Genomic DNA, 23,660 nt, shown 5'->3' on the forward strand with positions numbered 1-23,660 from the left:
ATTTCACTTGTTTCCATTACAACAAGTCTGACGAAGGGATCTTTTGGCTAATTTCTCCCCACTGCTCCAGCATCGCCTCCATTTTCCACTGCAACAGAGAATTCTGGAAACTGAATTCCCCAAGAGTCTTTGCTATTAACTTCCCTGGGAAGCAGTATACGAGTATTCTATGTAAATTACATAAATTAGATGGCAACCACCCTGGAGACTACATTTCCCTGGATACGTTGCAGTGGTGTGGAAAGGTAGGGAGGACATATGAGAGAAAAGGCTTTTCTGCTCATTTAATGGTTGGTTGGCCAGCTAAGAGGTTAAGAGGCTGACTGCCCCCCAGAGCTCTCCTTATCACTTCTGGGTGATGCTCTAGGAATCCCTCCAGTCTCTATGATAATTACCATAGAGACTGGAGGTATTCCTAGAGCATCACCCAGAAATGATAGGGAGAGCCCTGGTGATAATTACCATAGAGACTGAGGAAATTCCTAGAATATCACCACCAACACTATTTCCTTCCTCCATTTTTTCCCTGTTCCTCAAATTATCGAGGGTGGGATATTTGAGGTGGGAGTTGTTTAATGGAAAATGGCCAGCCTAGGCTGAGGGCAGCAGGGGGCTCACCAAGAGGGGCCATTTATGAATGATTGGAAAGCTCAGGAGGTAAAATACCGCCTGCCCTTCCGTCATTCTCTAGTGTCCATTTTCTGACTCATGATGGGCTGGCTCACCCATTGCTATTCAGAGCTCAACTGAAAAATCGCCCAATGAGACAATTGATTGGGGCCAAAAGCCAGATGGCCCTGCTTCAAATTTCTGCACATAGCCTGCTTAAGCAATGTTAACAAGCAGGAGGGCCAAGAAGGCAAAAGGAATTCCCCTAAGATATGGTGGATTCACAGAGATGGACGGATCTGAAATACGTATTTGAATATATCTTTTGTTTTGCGATGAAAATCCGAGCAGGAAGCCAGTGCTGTGATTCAGAACGATACTATTCAAATTCTTGGTTTTGGTTATAAAATTCTGTACAGCATCGAAGAGAATAAGTTGGATGGAGCTCGCTAATACTTTTCCCGCTCATCCCGTGATGTTTCTGCAACCTGAGAGCTGCTTTCCTGGATCAGGCCAAACAGCTGCCACCCACAGGTTTTTGAAAGTGCACAAGCAAAGCCGTTCCCTGTTGTCGGTCCCCACCATCCAGATAGGAAGAGCAGATCAAAATCCATTCTGGATGCCAGCGTGCGGCAAGGACCTCTCACAGATGACGTGCGCTAAGTCGAACAAATCAACAAATTGCCTTCCTTGGTCAAATGGAGGGTCTGTCCAGTGCATCCATGAATTCATTATCGTTATTGCCAGACACTCAGGGACTACGAGCCAAACTACAAGTGACGTCTTACACAGGTTGGACACTAGTCTGCTTCCCTCAAGTTTTGATGGGAAATGTAGGCATCCTGGTCTTGCAGCTGTAATGGAGAGCCAAGCTGTAAAACCAGGGCGCCTACATTTCCCATCAAAACTTGAGGGAAGCCGACTAGTGTCCAACCTGTGTAAGGCGTAACTTGTAGTTTGGCTCTGAATTTCTCAAAGTGCTCTGAGAGACAGTGCCCTCAAATGAGAGATGCTCCAACATCCATTGGTTCTGCTCGCATTCTGCTTAGTGGTTGCAAGCGAGGAGCTGGTTTTTTTGACGGGCTATTTGGCTTTTTGTGAGCTGCTTAATCCTGTTCATTGAGTTACTTTGGATGCGGATTAAAACACAACAGCACAGTATAACTCAATTGGCAGTATTTTCTAGTTCTCTCCCTCTTTCACAGACCTGGAACGCTAGCGCTATTGCGCAGCTGCAAAGCCGTCCAACAGCTGCTCAAGGCTGACCAGGGCTAGACAAGGAGCTCTGAGGCTCTGCTACCATCTTATTGTTGTGGTTGAATATAGTATGTTTACCTGCCAAGCCTGTTCACCGTGAAGCTCTGAGCATCCGTGCCTCGAATACATCAGAACAAGTTAGCCTGTTGCATTTTGTTAATGTATGATTATGTTAATTAAAAGAAAGAAGGAATGGGTGCCCAAGGCACAGATGGAAGCAGAGGGGAGATATTTTCTGCTGGGCTCGTGCCCAGCCTGGCCAGGCCAGCGGACCCTGCAAGAATCCCACCTCCAACATGCAGCAAAATCAGCGGATGAAGACGGGTAAGACAAATGGGAGAGGTAAGGAATGTAATGCAAACATTTTGTTTCCAAAAACACTGCACATCCCTCAAGGATCACTGAGCCGCACCTCTGAGCACGTAGCCTGTTGAGAGCTGTGCAGCATATTGATAACTGCACTCGGATGTGTATTCAGAACAGGGACTTTTGCACTGAAAACGGCGTGGACCAATTCAGAGGAACACGTCTGCGGGGTAAAGGGCTTGAACAACGGTGACGGAGTCCACGTCGCCTGATGGTTGAGCAAAATCTGAACTCAGAATCTTCCCAGTTGTTTCCAGCCACTGGCGTTTGAAGTGGTTTTGTGTCACAGGCATCTACGGGATATCGTCCATGCCGCCTTTCTGGAACAGAGCAGCTTTCCATCTCCGCGTGCCACACTCACTTTCTTTTTCCTCCTCTCCTCCCACTTGGGCAGAAGTCCCTCAAGCGCACATTCACCATGGCAATTAAATTTCTGGATCATGGACCCCCCGCCCCAAAGCTGTTTTTATCCCAAATTGCTCAGGGAGTGTATAATCCAGAAAATGATTAACTCACAACAAAAGCAAAACCTGCACAGCCAGATCCTTAGCGGGAGCCGTGCCAAACAGGACATCCACTGCCAGGGAGAGGTAACGGAAGGTGGCTTGACTAACTACCCACATTTGGATCCTTTACAGGTTCCAGGTAATGAGGTGTCAATACAACTTGGGAACGGTGGGCTGGATCCAGACATCCGTGGACACAAGGCTCTTTCCCTTGTTCCCTTCTCCCAAAAGACCTTTCCAACCTTTGGGGAAGTTGACTCTCAGGGACCCACCAAGACTGAGAGTCAAGCTAAACATGTAAGTTTTGAAAGAGTTGGATCCGGATGGCCCAGACCCAACCTGGGATCCCGCAGCCACACAGCAACTGCAGGGAATGGCTATTAAAAAACAAAGGAGAGTTCCAAAGGTCTTGGAATGCCTCTATGGGGAGAGGAAGGGCTCCTGTATCCCCCTTTAAGCCACTTCTCCATGTCAAAGTAGCATGGGAGGAGGGTATTTCCCTGTTTTTACTGCTTCACATGCACAGAATATTCCACATGGAACAGGAAAAACAGAGGCCTCCCCCCCCCCCCCGCTTGTTATTTTGGAAAATGGCTTGAAGGGGGAGGCAGGAACCCCTCCCCCTACGATGGCATTCTGGGGCCATTTGGGCTCTCCTTTATTTTTTAAACAGCGATTCCCCAAAGCTGCTGTGTGGCTGCAGGACCCCGGGTTTGGTCTTGGCAACCTGGACTGAACCCTTCCAAAACCTGCATGTTTAGTTTGACCCTCTGAGCCATGAAATTTTTTTGGGGGGTGGGGTGTACTGAGCAAGCAGAGGGGGGCAAAAAAAGTTTTTTTCAATCTCTCCTGCCTCCAAAGTGTTCAGCAACCAGCAAAGGGCTGATACGGGTATGACAAGAGAAAACAGACCAACGTCCCCGTATATATACGGGGATGTTGGTCTGTTTTCTCCAAAGTGTTCAGGGCAACATACGTTCACAACAACCCTGAGAGGTAGGTCATGTTGAGAGTCACTGGCTCAAGAGACCCTGGTGAGTTTTATGGGTGAGTGAGGAGTTTAACGTGAGGTTCTCCCCAGCCCTAGAGGGTTGTTCTAGTCTCTATACCATAAGGAGAAGCCCTCAGCAGTTATACCAGCTAAGGTTGCCAGCTCCAAGTTGGGAATTCCTGGAGATTTGGGGGGTGGGCCTTGGAGACGGCCAGTTTGGGGGAGTAGAGAGACCACGGCACGGTATAATTGCATACAGCCCACCCTCCAGTGCATCCATTTTCTCCAGGGGAACTGATCTCTGTGGCCTGGAGATCAGCTGTAATTCCAAATCTCCAGCTGCCACTCAAAGGTTGGCGACCCCAGCAACATGGCCACACGAAAGGCTTCACAGTTAGCCCCTGACCACAGATACAGCCACGTGGTGCAGCAGAATCTGAACTGCCCATTTCAGGGATGTTCGTGAATGGGCCTGATTCAAATCTGCAGGACAGTGGGGTGATGGCATGGATTGCCCTACTTCCTAGGGAACGCTCCCCTGTGTTGAACAGCATAAACAAAACCCTCCGTCAGTACTAGACCGGCAGGACGTGCAGAGAGAAGAGGTGGGCTGTTCTCTCCCTTCTGCCCTAGCTTTCCAGGTGCTTGGGGCTTTTTTACGCAAAGGAACATTCCAAGCTGGAATCCACCCCCTGAAGTCTCAAGCTGCAAGCAGGGCCCAGCCCTGCTTTCCTTCCACCACAGGGCTCTGCTGCTCCGTTCTCCTGCATGTGTGAATCATGCCTGAGCGCACCTCCCAGTTCTGGCAAAAGGAGGGGACGCTGCAGGGCGTGGCCCCACCAGGCCAAGGAAGCCTCCCAGCCCGGACAGGTCAGAGGATCTTCCCCGACCACTGGGGCAGCTTCTGGCGAAAGCGGATGACTTGGGGCTCTGCTCTTGCTCAGCAGCACCCTGGGCTTTGCTTCCTCTGCCGGGGCTCGCCCTGCCCTTGACTGCACAGGAGCTGTCTCTGGCACCATCTGGCATTCGCTGAGCCTGACTTGTGTAAACTCCCCTTTCCCTACATGACTTGGGAGCCTCGCCCTTTCCAGGAACCCTGTGGAATTCATCCTCCGGGGCAGGAGCCGGGGCAGGAATTTAGATCCCACAAATAGATTTCAGCCTTTCTTTTTTCAAGGCACACGGTTGGGGCGAAGCAAGGCTGAGTAATGACTGAGCTGGAACAAGATTTGTAAAGGGACAGGGGGCGGGGAGAGAATCTCTCTATGAAAAAATTGCTTTCAAAGCATAGCAGCCTTCACAATTTTTAACCCTTGCAGGTTTATCAAGCGCTTCATGGATTTGCGTTCAAGCAAAAGGGCCCGGGGGGGCAGGGGGGGGGAGACAGGGTTAGCTTTCAGGAGTGAACGACAAATAGTTATACGGATTGCAAGCAGTAGCATTGGGTTCTTTGTAATGGGAAACTCCATGCTCAGAGGCAGTATATCTTTACATAGCTGGGACAAATGAAAAGGGGAGGCGTCTGCTGGGGAGCTGCTAAGAAGGGCTGCCAGGTGCCCTCCCACTCCTGGCAAGAGGGGGGATCCTGGCACTCACATTTTCTTTGCTCCTTGTGTGCATGCGCTCCTGGGTCTGTGTGATGATGTCACTTCCGGGAAGTAACATCATCGTGCCACACCAGGAGCGTGCCTGGCAGGACTGTTCCCCTGCCTCCCCCGCCCCCCCCGCTGGCCAGGTGAGTGGTGGCGGGGAGCAGACGGTGGGAGTGGGGGATCCTCCGTCCCCACTGGGGGGACCGGGGATCCCTACTGCTAAGGGACATCTTGCAAGCCACGGCTGGAAACATCATGCTGCCCAAGACGTTTTGGGAACATCTGGCAGACTCTTCTTATGACTTTAATGCGCATGTGCAACAGTAAGTCTCAGGCACACTGTCAACAAGAGGCAAGTGTAATCCTACCGGAGGCTGGCGATATTGCCTGCATGCCCTGCCTGTGGGCTTCAGGGAGTATCTGCCTGGCCCCAGTGGAAAACAAGATGTTGCATTCAGTGGCCCTTGGATGTGATCCGACAGCTTTGCTTATGCCTTAATATGCATATGAAACCATTGTTCACACATGCACACATTGCCTTCACGACCTACTTGTGAACCCGGAAGCTTCTAGGTATACACTGCAGTGTAGGATCAGCCAGACCAGGCTAAGGTTCATCTGGTCCAGCCACATGCCTCCGAGGAGCCCCTAGCAGGGCAACAGGCTACCCCTGCTGTTCCCCCTAATGACTAGTGTTTAGAGGTACAGTGCCTCTGAACATGGAGGTTCCATTTAGCCATTTGGGCCAACAAATGGCCCTCTTGTCCCATCTCCTGGCTGTCCCGTCTCTGGCCAGCAAGAGGCTTCTAGGAAGCCACCCACAAGCAGTGCCTGAAAGCCTTCCGTCAGCCCCAGCCCATGGCTTGTCTGAAGCCTCATGGCCAACAAGAGCCCAGCAGCAGCAACGGGCGTCCAGCGCTTTCACCCACGCTCGCCCTCAGCTCTGAACAGGCTCGTCCATGAATCACTCGCTCCCAGGAGTCGGGGAAAGGGCGCGATCGTTCCCTTTGTCCTGGCCTCCCAGGAAAGGTGAAGCAGCACAAGCCAGGACTTCTCCCGTCTTCCTGAAGGGGTGTGCGTAAGAAAGCTTCGCCTGCCAGATTTCTCCATCTTGGCAGGATGCTAAAAGCACAGGAGCAGAGCTGGTATGAAAAGTGGGCCGCTCTACCTTTACCAACTTGAGGGTACAGCAGGAGGGTGCCAGACCCTCCCCCATCACAGGTGGAAACTGGGACATGTTTGTCACAAACACACACACACCACTCTCCTTCCACAGATTGCTTCACAAGCCCTGCCCTGTTACCCATCTCCCATCATGCTCTTCGCCACCGGCTGCACAGCTCAGTAAAGGTGGGTAGCCGTGTCGGTCTGCAGTAGAGCAGCAGGGACTTGGATCCAGAGGCGCCTTAGAGACCAACCAGATCGTCAGTGTAAGCTTTTGAGAGTCAGGGCTCCCTTCTTCAGATACGAGACTTGTGTCGGAGGAAGGAAGCTCTGACTCTCAAAAGCTTACACTCTGACAATCTGGTTGGTCTCTAAGGTGCCTCTGGATTCAAATCATGCATCTGCTTGGCCTGCAGAAGGTCCCCGGTTCTCCAGGTAATCTCCAGGTAAAAGGATCAGGTAGTAGGTAATGTGAAAGACCTCTGCCCGAGACCCTGGAGAGCCACTGCCAGTCAGAGTAGACAATACTGTCTCTGATGCGCCAAGGGCCTGATTCAGTATTAGGCAGCTTCATGCATCTGTGAATTCTGCAACTGTTTCTCTTCCATTGATTTGAAAGCTGAGAAGGTGACCCACTATTACTTAGAGGCAGTCTAGAAAAACACCGCAAAGTGGCTCTGTGAGTCTTTCAGGGGCCACAAGACTCCTGTTTGTTTCCAACGCAACAGATAAACACATTTTTCCCCCTTGCTGGCACAGCCTCATTCCTCAGCTGCAGCCCCCTCGAGATAATCGCCCTGCAGATAAGTGACACCACGCACCCCAGCAGGTGGTGGCTGCCCTGCACGGTGACTTCACATTCAGGCACACATGAAATTACTGCCTATCTTGCCAACCCATTCGCTTTCACAAATGATGCTATGCCGACGACTCACGGGAATGAAATTTGAACGAGCCAACTCCAAAAAGGCGAGAAGGAGTCCAGTGATCTGACGGGAGACGGGGAAAGTGGTAAACAAATAACACTTGGCATATGGGGGGGGGGGAAGGGGTGCGTGTCACAAATCTAAGCGGCTGCGAGACAAATGGGCAACCTGAAACTGCACTGACAACCCGATCCTTGTCTGCCGGCAGGGCGTGTGAGAAGGCCACGGCTTTAATTAAGAGAGGATTCGGTTTCCCCAGTTGATAAGATGACCCTGCCGAGTTGGGTTAATGACTGGAACAGGGATGCGCCAAAAAAAAAAAATATATGGGTAAACTTATTTTTGAAAACAAACATTCTTTGAAGCACTGTTGTAAACCGTAGCGGCTAATCTTGCTGTAGGTCAAATTCGAGCCTGGGCTTTCAACAGCAATTCCATGGACTGATGCCAGATGTTCCAACTGCTTCCGTGCCAGGCCGATGCAGGGGAACCAGACTTCGCTTCCTGCCTCTGGGTGTGAGAATTTCTTTCGCCTGCCCTGAGCTGCAGACAGAGGCCTGCCCACCTGCTTAGGGGCGCCAGCCTCCAGGGCGGGGCTGGAGACCTCCCAGAATTACAACTGGTCTCCAGGCCCCAGAGATCAGCTCCCACGGAGGAGATGGCGGTTTCGGAAGGTGGACACGGTGGCATGATATGCTGCTGAGGTGCTTCCTCTCTCCAAATCCTGCACTCTCCAAGCTCCACCCCCAAATCTCCAGGAATCTCCTGCCTCAACCGTTAATGGTTGAGGGGGCCAACTGGAGGGGGTGGGAAAACAACCCCAAACATGTCCGATACAATTCTTGTGCCTCTGAGAGGTGTGTGATCCACAGAATTCAAAGGGAAGCTTCTCATCACAGCATACAGTACCGCATGATCCAGTGTTCATTGCAGTAGATCAAACAGCTGTTAAAGGGAAAGCGACAAAAGGCCAGTTCGAAATCCGGCAAACTTGGCAGAAGCACCTCTGGCAGTTCGTACCTATGTAATAGACCGGATTAATGGTCATGCTGGCTTCCTTTCCTCGGGATCCCCGGGAATTGTAGTTGTATGAGGCTAAGGACTGCAAATACAAAATCTTCTCAAGACCCACCAATTCAGGATTCTTTAGTTGGGGTGGGGTGGGGGCGTAAACAGGCACCAGGGAACCATGACAGCCTGACAGCCAGCGTTTCCCTGCGTGCATCTCCTGCAGGCTCGGTACGTCTTCATGTTGTGAAGCACTTTAGAGTCTGCAAAAGCCAGGCCTGCCACAGAAGCAGTCTTGGCCTGGAAGAATAGGGTTGCCAGCCTCCAGGGGGTAGCTGGAGATCTCCCGGAATTACAACCGATCTCCCTTCATTGAGGCCCCTCCCCAAACTCCACTCTTTCCAGGCTCCACCCCCAAAATCTCCAGGAATTCCCCAGCCTGGACCTGGCAACCCTACCTGGAGAAAATGGCTTCTAAGAAGGGTGAACTCTCTGGCATTATACCCCCATGCAGGGCCTGTGGGGGCTGAAGCCGCTGGGTTGGGCACTTTTGTATCATCCCTAGCTACTAGAGATGCCAGCTTTCCTTTTTTATCGGCAGGCATTCCAGACCTTCCACAATTTTCTAACAGCTATCCTCGATGCCCCAGGTGGTATTTCCCCTGTCCCTGCAACTCCATACTTGGGGAAAACTCCACCGGCCAAATTTCTGCCACTCTGATAGGGGCAGGATCAAGGCCTTTTTTTTAAAAAAGGCCACCTCCCCTCTCCCGGCCGTGTTACTTTCACTTCTTTTCAACTAAAAGAGGAAACAGATTTATAATCTGGCAAACCAGGACACTCCCTCCAAATAGAGGCAGGCTGGGTGTGTGTGGCGCCGCAGATCAAAGGTCACATTTGCACACTAGCCAAGTGTCTGCTCCTGAAACACCCCCCTGCCATGGGAAGAGGCTCTCTACCACTTCGGTCGTCATTATTAGACACAATAATCAGGAAAAATGGGGTGACTCGCGCCAATTGCAAAAGCAGCAAAAACAGGCAGAAAAGGTTGGGGTTCACACACACACACACACACGAGGGGCCCTAAGACGATGGGAGAATGCGGCTGGAGATAAACGACGTTGAGAGTTAACTGAAGGAGAGGAAAGGAGGTAAATGGGGAAAATAACCTGCTTAAATCCTTGGAGTTTTTACAGAATTTTAGACGAGGGGGCAGTTTTCCAAATTGTTCCCCCCTCCCCATTTGTCACTAGCTTGATCTTTCTAATTCCAAAGTACATGGCCGTGTGCCCAGCAATCCAGTAGCAAGTTGGGGCCATTGGTAGAGAAGACTCCCAGGGTACGCAGAAAGAATTATTCTGTAAATTAAAAAAGAAGACCTCTTCCAAACAGCCTAGGGACCTCTGGGCATGCTTATTAGCCCCCGGGAAGCACAGAGGCAGAGGTATGGGCAAGATTTGGGTCCAGACCAGTAGCACCTTAAAGACTAACTAGATTTCTAGAGAATGAGCTTTGGAGAGTCAAAGCTCCCTTCTTCGGATAGTGAGCTACGGGCAGGCTTCCTTGAGATACGGGGTGCCGCATTTCCCAACCGTCTCCCAGAAATGAATGGAAAACCAGCGCTTCCTCATGTTCTTCAGAGGAACATTGGTGGGCCCCGTTGCTATCGCCTTTAGTATCTTTGAATTGTTAGCATCGGAAGGCGCAAAGAGATTAACAACAATTACTTGTAAGGTCTTCACAAGCTTTTTACCTGTTGGAATGAACAGCTTCCTTAAACAAATCGCAACTTCCTTAAAGCTAATTGCCTCCCAGCGCCCTTTAAAGACATTGCAATGTGCTCACCATCCTAGTAGCTAGAGATTTTCTTCAAGGTGACGTACACGTACTCAACAATAAGGGCGATAGGAATTCTGAAAAATCCACCCTGAGCCAGAAGAAGAGCTAGTCTGGGTAAGCTGACCTGGCAAGCTCAAGTAGGAGAAATCCGGAACGCAGCTATCTTGAAGGGGGGTGGAGAACCAGCCAGTACTGATTTTTTTAAAACCATCCATTTCCCTAAAAACAATCTCCTTGTGAAAAGAAATGAGTATGCCACAAACATGAATGCTTTTTGTAAAAAAGAACAAAATAAAATCTTAAGTGGGTAGCCAGTGGAGTGACTGCAGGATGGGAGTGATGTTCATGCTCCTAACAGTTGAGCCACAGCATTTTGCACCAGTTGGAGTCTCCTAGTTATTTAGATGGGAGGCCTATGTATAGTGCATCACAATAGTCAAGTCTTGATGTTACCATAGCACGGATCCAGGTGGCCAGGTCGGCCGTGTCGAGGTAAGAAGCCATTTTCCAGGCTAGGGAGAGATTGTAGAAAGTGCTTTTTGTGGCTGCCTTAACTTGTTTTTCTAGTAATAGTACTAGATCAAGTATAACCCCTAGGCTCTCAACCGAGTCTGCAACGGTCAGACAAACTGCATCAAAAGTGGGGAGTACAATGTCCTTCAGGATCTCTGCCTTCCCAACAAGCATCACTTCGGTCTTGTCTGGGTTTAGTTTCAATTTGTTCATTTTCAGCCAATTCACCACAGCTGTCAGGCAGCGATCCAAGATTTCTACTGTATCTTGTGGGGGCCTGGATAGCGAGACACAGAGTTGGGGGTCACCGTGCTCAGTTCAAGGTATTGGTTATCCCTTTAAAAGTTCTTCATGGCTTTGGTCCGGCATACCTACGGGACCCCCTCCCTCCCTATGCTCCTCCAGGGCTTCACTCTTCTGAACAGGGTCTCCTGCAGGTGCCACCCTGCACATCGGCGAAATCGACAGCAGCCCATACATGGGCTTTCTCTGTGGTGGCCCCTGCCTGCCTGAGGAGGTCAGGAGAGCCCCCACCCTCCTGGCTTTCCACAAAGGATGCAAAACCAAATTATTCAAAAAGGCTTTTTACTCAGACAGGAGAGCTCAGGGCTGTATTGTGGGGGAGGGGGTCTCAGATGATCCGCTAATGAGTTAGGAACCAGAGAGCTCACCACTATGTTGCGTTGGATTCCCGCTAATGCTATGTCTTTGTGAACTAGTATCTAATTACCCTGTGGCATTGTTTATGGAAATGTTCCTGATAGTGACTGTTCTAATCTCACACTGTGTAATCCGCCTTGAGTATTAGTGAGAAAGGCGGACTATAAATGACATAAAGACAATAAATAAATAGATAGGGTAATGTACCGATGGGCAAATAAAAGAATGTCTAAAGGGAACCTCTATGTTTAGAGGCGATTAACCTGTGAATAGCAGTGCTGGGATGCAACATCGGGAGAGAGTTTCCGCTTCTATGCCTGCTTTGCAGGATTTCTGGGGACAATTAATTGGCTGCTGCATTAACCAAGATGCTGGACAAGATGGACCACTAGTCAAATGGAGAGGAGTTAGCCGAGTTAGTCTGTAGTTGCAAAATAGTCAAGAGTCCAGTAGCACCTTTAAGACTAACCAACTTTATTGTAGCATAAGCTTTCGAGAAGCACAGCTCTCTTCGTCAGATGCAACATTATTGTAGCATAAGCTTTCGAGAAGCACAGCTCTCTTCGTTAGATGCAACATTATTGTAGCATAAGCTTTCGAGAAGCACAGCTCTCTTCATCAGATGCAACATTATTGTAGCATAAGCTTTCGAGAAGCACAGCTCTCTTCGTCAGATGCATCTGACGAAGAGAGCTGTGGTTCTCGAAAGCTTATGCCACAATAAAGTTGGTTAGTCTTAAAGGTGCTACTGGACTCTTTACTATTACTCAAATGTTCTGCAACCTCTTCTTATACCAGCCATCAACGTCACTGGTTAAGTTCCTCCCGTTACTGCAACCTAAGGCTTGGGGAAAGTTTCACCTGCGCTTCATTTCTGCAACTCTGAAAGACGCAGCAGCAGGCCAGGGTTTTGTTCTTTTTGAAAAGGTTGGCAAAACCTTGAAGGGTTTTTTTTGTTGTTGTTACCTTCACCTGTTTTGAACTAAGAGAGCAACGTGTCATATTTATAATCTTGCAAACCAAGCCGCTCCCTTCCAAGACAGGAGGGCGGGGTAGTGTGCGTGCATGCTCCGTATCCGGGGTCTCACACACACTATCAACGTTACAGCTCGCCAGTCATTCACAGATGAAACATGCGGAATTTCTTTCATGAAGGACGGTTGTGGTGCATGGGGGAGCTTTTCCAAAGGACAGGGTGCCCCACCCTGCCTACACACCTGGCATAGGCCGGAGACAGGTGTTGGGTTTCATACGGACAACAAGGGCTGACTCAGAGATGACACGCACTCCCTTCCCATTGGCTGCGCCTGGGGAGGGAGGCCGACCAGGGGAAGGGAGATCAGCAGGGCAGGTTTCCAATGAGGGTTTGATTAACACCCACCCACCCCCACCCAGCCCTGGGCACCTAGCAACAGCCCTCTGCTTGCATGTTCCTAGGAGCAGAATTTCCAACTGCCCAGAAAACAAAAAGCCCAACCCCGTTTCCTCCAGCATTTTAACAACAGCTTGGTAGCTGAAATCTGTAGGGCACGAGGCTTTTCGTGTTGCGGAGAGCTAAGCTGTATCACCCGCAAAGGTCTAACCAATGATCACACTTATTTATTAAATCAGAACAATGTGCCACAAGAAACTGTACACAAAGCCTGGATGTGGACGAGTCTACACGATCCCGCGCTGGGTGAATGGGCTCTACCTAGAATTGCCAACTCTGCGTTTGGAAATTCCTGGCACGAGATCTTTGTCGAGCAGCGCTTCAAGAACACGAGAGAGCCGTTACCTGTTGGAGTTGACGGCGGTGGCCTAGATGCCCCACTCACTCCTTTTTTTAAAAAAAATGCTTCTCCTTTTAAAGAACCAGAATAAAAGAATGTCAGTTAAGTCAGACAAAGGCTGTGTGTGTAGGGGGGGAGAACACTCTATCTTGTGGGAACAAATTGTGTTTGGTAAATCATTAACAGCCTTGGCTAACCGGGCAGAAACCTGGAAACCCCTGTTCTCCTCCAATGGTCTCCAAAGAAAATGGGAGCGGGGCAGTTGCGGTTTTTAATGTTAATGGAAGGCATAACTGGTTGAAATTAGACTCCTGCGTTGAAGGACAGATTTCTTATTCCTGCTACTATTTCATCATGTGCCGTACTTTTAACTTGCTAAGTGTTTGACCAGCATGATAACTTTTCCTGCTGTAACAACAGCCCTGCAAGGCAGGCCACAATCATATGGAGCTGTACGTCCTGCAGGTCTGCCACGGCACAGGGGTTGGGAGGAGCAGGGTTGCCAACCTCCAGGTGGAAGCTGGACTTCCCCTGAAATTACAATTCTTTTCCAGATGACAGAGATCAGGTCTCCTGGGAAAAATGGCTGCATGGAGGGTGGTGGGTTCAATGGCATCACATCTTTGTTGAATTCCCCCACCCCTCACCAAGCTGCAACTTGCCAAGGCTGCACTCCCAAATCTCCAGAAATTTCCCAACTCAGAGTTGGCAACCCTATGGAGGAGGTACCAAATTCAGCATCCTAAACATCTAGGATAGAGGGCCAGCCTGGAAACTGAGCGCCTCACGTTTCAAGAAACCTTCCTAATCATTAGTGAATTGCAGATGTATTATATACCCTAACTAACTTTTCATTCTATTATATTCTAACATGGTTGCTTTTGCTGAACAAGTATATATAGCGGCAAAGGCCTTGCTTTAGGAACAGAATCTGAGCACAACAGGGCGTGTCCAAAATTCTCCTAGTCTGCATTTGTCCCCAGATTGTAGCATTCCCGAATTAACTGGTTTCATTTCCAAAATGAACAGATGCATTAGCAATTCTCTGTTGTTCCAGAGTTGTTTCTTAATTTCCAAATTTTGTACAGGACCTTGCACGTGCATGATTTGCGTCAATATTCAGTTCCATTCATTCTCGTGCGCATTTTGACAAAGCAAGCAGCCTTTGTACCAAGGTTCTTTCTGTGTGGAGTCTCTGATCAATCCACAGGAGAGACATATACTTCAGTAGGGTCTACCGTTTTGGCAGTGCATGACAGTTTATTCCCTCTGCACCCTACTCTCCTGGGAAATCACTGCAGCATACATGGGAAGAGAACCTCCTTTTGTCTTCACAACAACCCTGAAAAGCAGGTTAGGGTGAGAGAGGGCCAGTGACTCACTCAACATCACCCTGTGTCAAGCATTCCCAGGACTTGTTCCAGTTCTCTATTGGCTACACCACGCTCTCTCTCTCTTTATTTTTATGTAGTTCTCATACCAGTGTGGCATAAATAACAATAACCTACTAAACTGTCTTCCCCTCTCTACAACTCCCTCTCTCTTCCATTAATTTCCTGTGTCGAATTGGTGATTGTGAGCTCCTAGGGGCATGGACCTGTCCTTCCTTCCTTCCTTCCTTCCGTCCTTCCTTCCTTCTTGTTTCTCTGTAGAGCCACGCATGGTGAAGTCACTTTGACAACAGCGGCTCTGCTATAACAATCCCTACCACTGATATAGCGCTTTTGAGCATTCAAAGCACTTCAAAGCACTTAAACCTTCCAAGCAACCCTGTAAGGCAGACAGACAGGCTAGACCCACTTTGCAGACAGGTGACTGGGAGCAAGGAACTTGCCCCAGGGCGGCTGATGCCTGCCTGGGAGGTTTGTGCAAGGGACTGGCTTGAGTCACAACTCAGTCTGGCTGGCATTGATTTACGCTGCCCTGCAGGCCCAATCTGGGTGAAGCAGCAGGCTAGCAAAGCATCTGTGGGTACCAGCAAATGACTATCCAGGTCCTAAGCTTAGGACCCTCCCTCTGCCATTCAGTAACCCCCCCCCATTACCATCCACCGCAGCTCAGATCGGTGGTTTGCCACAGGCAAAGAACATGTGCACCGCCAATGGAGCACTGCAGAGCCAAATTCCCACTACAGAGACCAGCCCCAACTTCTGGCAATTGCCCATACTTGCTTCAGAACAGACACGGCATTCAAAATTACAATTTGCTTTGAGAAGCGCTTGGCTCCTTTCCCCCCTACCTTGACCATGTCGCCAGGCAGCACCACCACAGTCTCAGGCCAATTGCAGAAGATGTTGGAAAACACAGAGCAAGCCCATGGGCTCCCATTGCATCGTTTTTAATGAGCGAAAGATGGCCCCAATAACCACGAAAAGGTTGCCTGGTTACTTTCGGTGGCCAGGGGTTTGTCTTGGGTGAAGCAGAGAGGAGCTCTTCAGGAGCCTGCTCCATTCTGCTGGGCTTGAAGGATCTGGCGTGCAGTCAATTCCCTGGGACCAGTTTTCCCAAACTCCCACGAAACGACACAACACGAAGTTCTCCCTGGCTCATGCGAGGCAGGCAGCCCTGCTTAAAAAATCATCAATCTACTCCCGAGTCTTTGAAGTGAGGCTAGTCCCGTGAAATGAACCAATGGGGGGGGAAAAATCAGCAAGGTTTTTTTTAAAAAAAGCCATTTTGCACTTTTAAAGTTGCCTTCTGAAATTCACCTTAAAGGCTGGACAATATCCTATTGGGCAAAGCAAAGGGGGGGGGGAATAAGATGCGTGTCTTGGTGGAGTCTTGAAAGGGGAGATTTATTCCACCAAGTACATTAGAGCCTTATCTCAGCCTTGGCTGTGTAAGAGAATGCTGGTGGAGAAGATCATTGCCTGGTACTGTTTCACAGGCCAGGAATTTTGCATTGAATAATTTTTAACTTCTGCCCTAACAGGGGAAAACAGGGGCTTTGCGCGCATTGCCGGCTTAACGAGTTCCCAGGCACACAAAAACGGAATTCTTAAAACAAAGCGTTGCGGGAGGCGAGAGAAGGTCACGTACGTGGCCGCGTGGAGCCTGAAGTTCTCCATCAAAGATTCCTTTGCTGGGGTAATAAATAAAGATGGGGAAACGGGTTTAAGGCAGGGAACACACTACCGGGGCATCCACAGATTCATGGCTCAATGCTGCGCATGTGGGGATTCCCACGTTCAATCCCCGACATCTCCCGTCAAAAGGTCTCAGGGAACAGGGGTAGGAAAAGACCCTTCTCTGCCCCAGAGCTGCTGCCTGTGAGAGTGTACAGAGCCGGACATAGTAGGCAGCAGGTTCAAGCAGAGCATAGCAGGGCGTAGTAGACATAGTAGGCAGCAGGTTCAAAGGGGCAAAGCGCCTCCCTTGGCAGATTCGTCCAACTCTGAGGCTGAGCACCCTTCTGAAGCATCGTAAGGGGAGGCGCTGGGCTAGAGAAAGGGCGTCTGCACTGTGCACAGAACATTCCTGCCGGGATCTCCAGTAAGGTAACAGGTGTTGAGAATGAGAGATCATTCAGCATTTAGATTAATGATGGATACATGAAGCTGCCTTATAATGGGGCGCAACCATAGAGTCTCTCTGCACAAGATGCTGGGGCGTGTGTTCATCAAGTGTAAGGAGATGCAATGTTAGCCAGGAAGCGTAGTTTAAAAAGACACAGCCAGCGGAGATCGCTCCTCAGAGGGTTTGTCAATTTCAACTTCGCCTCCTGGAAGGCTCTGTCAATTTCACCTCTCCAGTCTAAAACTGTGTGGGATGGCAACCAGAGGGCGGACAGGAATGGAAATGGGCTGGAGCTGCCTTCCAGAGCTGGGGTTGGACCTGGAGAGGTTGTCATGGGCTGAAGTTTCCCTTCTGGCATTTCACAGCCCCTTCACAAAGCTCCAGTGTACAGCAAAGCCTTTTGCCCTGCCGCTGGCTTTTTAAACTACCTTTCCTGGCTACCACTGCAACTCCCGACACGTGTTTTCCATGTGTCGGATGTCTTGTGTAGAGAGGCTCTCGAGTCCACCAAGGCCAGAACTGGCTGTTCTTACTGGCAATGGCTTTCCACGATCCTTGGGTCCACGCACATCGCCGACTACCTGGCCTTTCCAGCGGAATGTGCCGGGGACTGAGCCTAGGACCTTCTGCTAGCAGAGCAGATCTCCGTCACTGAGCCGCAGCCTGTCCCTGTTACCTCCCTGCCAAACTCTGAGGCTGAGCACCTTTCAGACACGCATCCTTAGGGAAGGGAGCTCTGGGCTAGGGCAAGAGTTCAGAGGCAGAGCATCTGCACGCAGAAGGTTTAATCCTGCATCCGCAGTGAAAAACTCTCAGGTGTTGGGAAAGATCTTTTTTCTGGAGAGATCTGACCAGCCAGATAAACAACGCTGAGCTATGGGGGCCCAAGGAGTTCACTCAGCTTCATTCATTGGAAGTAATTCTGAAGGCATCGCCCGGTTAGTAAACTGGCCAGAACATTATCCGCTTGGCACGTTGACTAAATTATTCACCTGCAATATTTCTAGCGCGTCCTTCCATCTTTGCAATTCACAAGCCACCTTGTGGGCAGCTTACAGAAATTAAGAACGGATAGACTTACAGCCAGGATCCTTTGCATATGTGCATGTGCCACATTTTTTAAGAAGGGGTTTGTACCACTGATTTGCAGAGACCCTGCACCGGTGGTCTCCCAGATACTGGGCAGGTAAAATAGCCAGGCCAGAGAAGAGTGCAAAGTCACTTCCTTTGCATACAGACCATTTGCTCATCTTTAACCCTGACTAGTATCAGCTATGATAGCTAAGTGGAACCTGCTGCTTCAGCAGCAGTCTACCTCCGAATGCTGGCGGGCCAGGGGGCTTTCATGCCTTGCTTACGGTCTTTCAGAGGCCATTGCTGGAAACTGGGGGTTGGACTAAAAGGACCTCTGGATCTGATCCGGAGAGGTGATGAAAGCCAAATTGCATCATTCTTTTCTGCCACCTCCATCTGACACCCAAAACATGAGTGAGGCACGGCTGTTCACACATGAAACAAGTCTGGGAAGAGTCACAAATTGCCCCGATTGCAAAAGAGGGATCTTTTTTGACATGCTGAATATTGTGGTTCATCGGGTGGGTTTCCCAGCTACGCCCAGGGGGATTTTTGGCTTCCTCGAGATCGTGTCAGAGCTGGCTTTTTCCATGAGGCCTACGCCATGATCGAGAGCTTCAGCAACGACAATACGAACTCTGTGTACATGCCAGTTGAAAATGGCATGCCCTGTTGATCACCTAATCCAAGACTAACCATCACCCGTAGAGCTATTTTTCTTCACTTGATTCTATATTTGGCCCCTGTCATCAACACGGACCACTTCTTTCTTTCTTTCTTTCTTTCTTTCTTTCTTTCTTTCTTTCTTTCTTTCTTTCTTTCTTTCTTTCTTTCTTTCTTTCTTTCTTTCTTTCTTTCTTTCTTTCTTTCTTTCTTTATCTTGCTTGCTTGCTCAACAACAGAGAAACAGAGGGAAAAAATGAAACTGGGACATTCAAACTGAACCATTCAGCTTTTGAAATTTGGACCTCTCCCTCACTGGGAATAGAAGAAACCAACCAGAGATGTCTCAAAATCTTCCCAATATGCCAGAATTCAGAATCAAAGACTAGCAAGCACCATCTACTACGGGCCAAGTCACACTGCACAGACACCCCTCGAGTCTGTATGTCTGGCATAAAGGGCATTCCCTTACAAAACATCTGGGAACCTCAACAAGCGCAGATCTCTTTAGATCTCATTGTTGAGAGGTTATTGCTTATTTTCAGTACAAAAATTAAAAGGATCTTTTCATATGACACACAATTTCCCCCTTTATCAGCTCTGGAAAGAACCAATATTTTCTTTTTAACTGCCTTGGTGATATTAATCCTTGACAAACAACCTTCCAAGCCATCCATTCCCCATGGTCTGTTAACATTTGTATCTGATGGAAATTCATGCTTTACAAGGAAGGACGGGGGGGGGGGGAGACAAAGAAAGACTGAGCGGCCCTATTTGTCAGTTATGTTCGTTAGGCATGAGAAAAGATGAGGAAATGGTGATGGAACAAAGCCACCTGCCACTTCTTTGCAAAAAATAAAAAAAATAACCTGTGACTTAGGGAGAAAAAAACGGTGTCTGGTATTTATTTAACAGGCCTTCCTGTTTCCTTTGCTCAAAGTTTTGGGGAGTGTGATGAAATCTAATTTATTCTACCCTTTCCCACCAAAACACCAGTTTGAATAAAAGGTCTTGTGCTGCTTCCAAAAGATGCACATGCTCAGGCTTTGCAGAGTCTCTGGCACGAGGGGAGAACTCCAAAGTTGAGGACAGCCCCCGAGGACATAATTTTGCACACCCCCTCCATCTGTACAGGATCGGAGGTGCCCCCAATTTTGGAGTTCTCCTGGGTGCAGGAAGGAGGTCCATGCAGGTGAAAAGAGGGAGGAAGCCATGTACCACTCATGGAGACACGCCCTCCCATGTCTTCCTTGGGAGAAACAGATCCAGAGGAGTTAGCCATGTTAGTCTGTAGTTGCAAAATAGTAGAGAGTCCAGTAGCACCTGTAAGACTAACCAACTTTATTGTAGCATAAGCTTAGACAACCACAGCTCTCTTCGTCAGATGAAGCATTATTTATTTATAAATAACAACATCAACAACAACAATAATAACGGCGCTTATATACCACTCTTCTAGACAGATTAGTGCCTCACCCGGAGCAGTGAACAAGTTAGTGTTATTAGTATCCCCACAATACAGCTGGGGACCTGGGGCTGAGAGGAGTGGCTGACCCAAGGCCACCTACTGAGCTCATGGCAATAGTGGGATTCGAACCTGTACAGTGCTGATTCGAGCCGAATCACTTAACCACTTCAAAGCGGTTTAGAACATTGTTCTCCCCTCCACCATTTTCCCACAACAACGACCCTGTGAGTTAGGCCAGCCTGAGAGGATGTGACTGGCCCACAGCCAATCAGTAAATTTCCATGGTAGAAGTGGGGATTCGAACCTGGGTCTCCCCGGATCCTAGTCTGACACTCCATCTACTATGCCACCGTCATGCGTACAAGACTGCGACTTGGGTTCCAAGAGTTTGAAATGGCCAGAGTGCCTCCCCCCCCCCCATCATCAACATCCAGGACACACCCAAATGAGGGGGGGGGAGAAAACCGTCCTGCTGCCTGATGCTGAAGAATGATTGGCAACATTCCTGACTTTCGAAGGCTGAGCTCAGACTAAATGAGATGAATCAAAAAGAGTCCAGTAGCACCTTTAAGACTAACCAATTTTATTTTAGCATAAGCTTTCGAGAATCAAGTTCTCTTCGTCAGATGCCTGAGAAGAGAACTTGATTCTCGAAAGCTTATGCTAAAATAAAATTGGTTAGTCTTAAAGGTGCTACTGGACTCTTTTTGATTTTGCTACCACAGACTAACACGGCTAACTTCTCTGCATAAATGAGATGAGAAATGGGAGAATTTTGCAAATGGCGGTTGAAATGATTAATCGCTACAATAACATTTCAGATGTCTGCCGGCAGAAGAGCCCTTGAGTCTGTCTGCATCCTCTTGAATTACTTTACCAGCATAGTCAGAAGAAGGTAACAAAATGGTGTGTGTGGGGGGAAAGGGGCTGAGATCTTTCACTGGGGAAAGAACACTTCTCCAAAGCCTTGATTCCCCCTTCCGCGGGGAAGCGAAAAGGTCTCTCGGTGGCTGCTGTAAGGTCAGCAGCTGGAAGGCCGATCCTCTCCCTCTGCCCTCTTGACCCACTGGCATGTTTGAAAGTTCGGAAGTCAAAATGGCAAACCCGGCCTGGCTGCAGACTTCAGGCATCCCTGCCACTCGGTAGATAAGTTGGCTAGTAATATAAATAGTGTCCGCCCACGGGCACGATCAAAGGAAGCGCCTCGGATTATCGCACTGAGAGAGTCTCTCTTCGTCCTCCTTGATTCCTCTAAAGTACTCGACTTCCAAGAAAACAAAATGGAAAATAAGGACTTGATTATCTTGCTGCTGCCGTGTTCCAATAACGATGCAATCCCTTCCATTTTTAATATTGGGGCCCAAGGGGGAGCACCGAGTGAGAGCAAAGAGCTGCCCTCATCTGAAGCGGCACAGGACATGCTAACTTATACCAACTCTTTGCCAAGATTTGAGTGTTACTTTTTTGGCGAAAATCATTTGCCAAGTGGGCAGAAGATGAATTCTCTACCTGCTATCAGCCGTTGTTGGTTGGCCAGGTGTCTTTGAGAAACCACAAGCACAGCATGGAGGTGGTTCAGCATTCATGTAGGAAGCCTGAATCGTGCTCCGTTCTTGCTGTTTGCAAAAGGGGGCTGATGGCTCAGGGGTAGACACGTGCTCAGTCCATGCGCTTGAAGTGAATGGGGGTTGGAAGGGTGTAACGCCCTTTAGGATCGCACTGTATGCATGCTGCCTCAGATTCCATGGTGGAAGAAAGGCGGGATTTAAAAGCCACAGATTAAAAAAATAAAATAGAAATCTGCCTGCAGGTGGAAAGCTAGCCCATCAGGGGAGAATGTTCCAGCTGAGCCTGCTAACTGTTATGCTGGTTTCCTACTTTCGGGGAGGTTTTTTTAATAAAAAAAAAGAAAGAGAAAGGAGAGGAACAATGCTGATTCCGATGCCAGAATAGCCTGGAATCTTCTTGTTCAAGCTAAGCACATCTGGGTCATTGTCTGCCAAGAACCTGACAGATGCTACGTTGGCTGCAGTCCTAAGAACATTTTTCCTGGGACTAGGCCTTGTTGAATAAAATGGGACTTGCTTTTAAGTAGACCTGCATAGGATTGCTCCCTTTGTGTTCCATGATGGAAGAAAGGCAGGGATGGCCATGAAATAATGGCAGCTTGGGATTGCTCCTGGGTCAATTATTGCCTAGTATTTTCAAGTGGTGCCAGAACTCGGTTCTCCCCTCGTGCCTGCTCCTGGGTCCTCAATTTGTGGAGCTTGTCTGCCTGTGGTGCTATGTTCTGCCTTCATGTGTATCGTGAAGAGTAAGACTTCTTACTGCTGTTGCTCTGGAAGCATTCAGAAATGGAAGAGATGCTTCTCTTTGCCTGAAGGAATCCCACCCCCCTGGAGGTGTTGGAGTTCTCCATTACCTGGAAGGGATTATGTTAATTTTAACAAAAATACCTGGTTTCAGTATGGAGCACTACACATGCAAATTCCTTCCATCTATTTGCATCTTTCCCTTTCACTCTATGTTAGCGATTTTGCACATGCTCTGTGATAAAACCTTGCAAAAAAGCAACCTTGCAATAATTGTCTACCATCGTTGTATCAAGGTATATGTGTGTGTGTGTGGTGGTTTGCCAATGCATAAGAGCATATGTGCACTTCAATTCACAATCATACTCTTAAAAAAAAATTGATTCCATCATAGCTATGATCACATCCAGATTGCTTGTTTGCAATGTGTTATCAATGCACTTTGGTAACAAGGAAGGGGAGAAAGATACGAACAAATCAAACTGGAACTTGCAGAGGTGTTTCGAACCCAGAAACCATTTCAGAAATGTTTCTAGTTGAACAGGAATTCAAGGGGAACAGAAACCAGCACACAGCAGCATTCCAGAACAATGAAGGAAGAAGATGGGGGGAAATTCGCTCATCTCCCTAAGAATACCAAATTTGGCTGCCAGACAACGTCATCAACAAATCTCATGGCCCACGGGAGGTGGGTGTGGGCAAACTTTTCACTGTAGGGCACTGAATGTGAGCAAAGATATTGGCAAGGTACTCCCTCCACCATCAAGCATGCCAGCGATGAGCAGCCGGGGCTGCCGTCATATCAACTGCAAAAGGGCATCAAACCACTGTGATCTGTGGTACCTGCCTGCAATTGTGCTTATCTGGCTTCTGATAAGATAGGAGACAGTGAGAAAAGCTCATTAAAGCAGAGCCGGGCATGCCTGCCATTAACAAACTTGCCCTTCGTGGCACTGTTAGCAAACAGAGGAAGCCATAATATAAACTGGCAACTGCCGGTTACAAGAACCAGGATGGCCTTTGCTCTGCCTCGAGGCCAACAGTCGCAGCCATGTGTCAAGAGGGTGCTAGTTTGGTTTGTCCTCCCCAGTGCATCAGAAAGGCTTTTGAGACTGAATCATAGAATCATAGGGTTGGAAGGGACCTCTAGGGTCATCCCTGCGCAATGCAGAAAATTCACAACTACCTCCCCCCCCCACACACACACAACTGCAATCCTTTCCTCCATTTGCAAAATTTCCCCACAATGAATCGGACCAGAGTCAGGGTGAATTGATGTCAAAGGACTGGTCAGAACTTTGGAATCAGCAGACATCTGAACTGCCTGTAGGGCTGCTGGGTGTCTCAAGGACTACCCTGAAGTCTCAAGGGGCTTTAGCTTTCCTTCTCAACATCGCCCCAGGGAAAAGCTGAAGGAGAGGGGC

The sequence above is a fragment of the Eublepharis macularius genome, chromosome 17 (genome assembly GCF_028583425.1).
Source record: "Eublepharis macularius isolate TG4126 chromosome 17, MPM_Emac_v1.0, whole genome shotgun sequence".
NCBI lineage: Eukaryota > Metazoa > Chordata > Lepidosauria > Squamata > Eublepharidae > Eublepharis > Eublepharis macularius.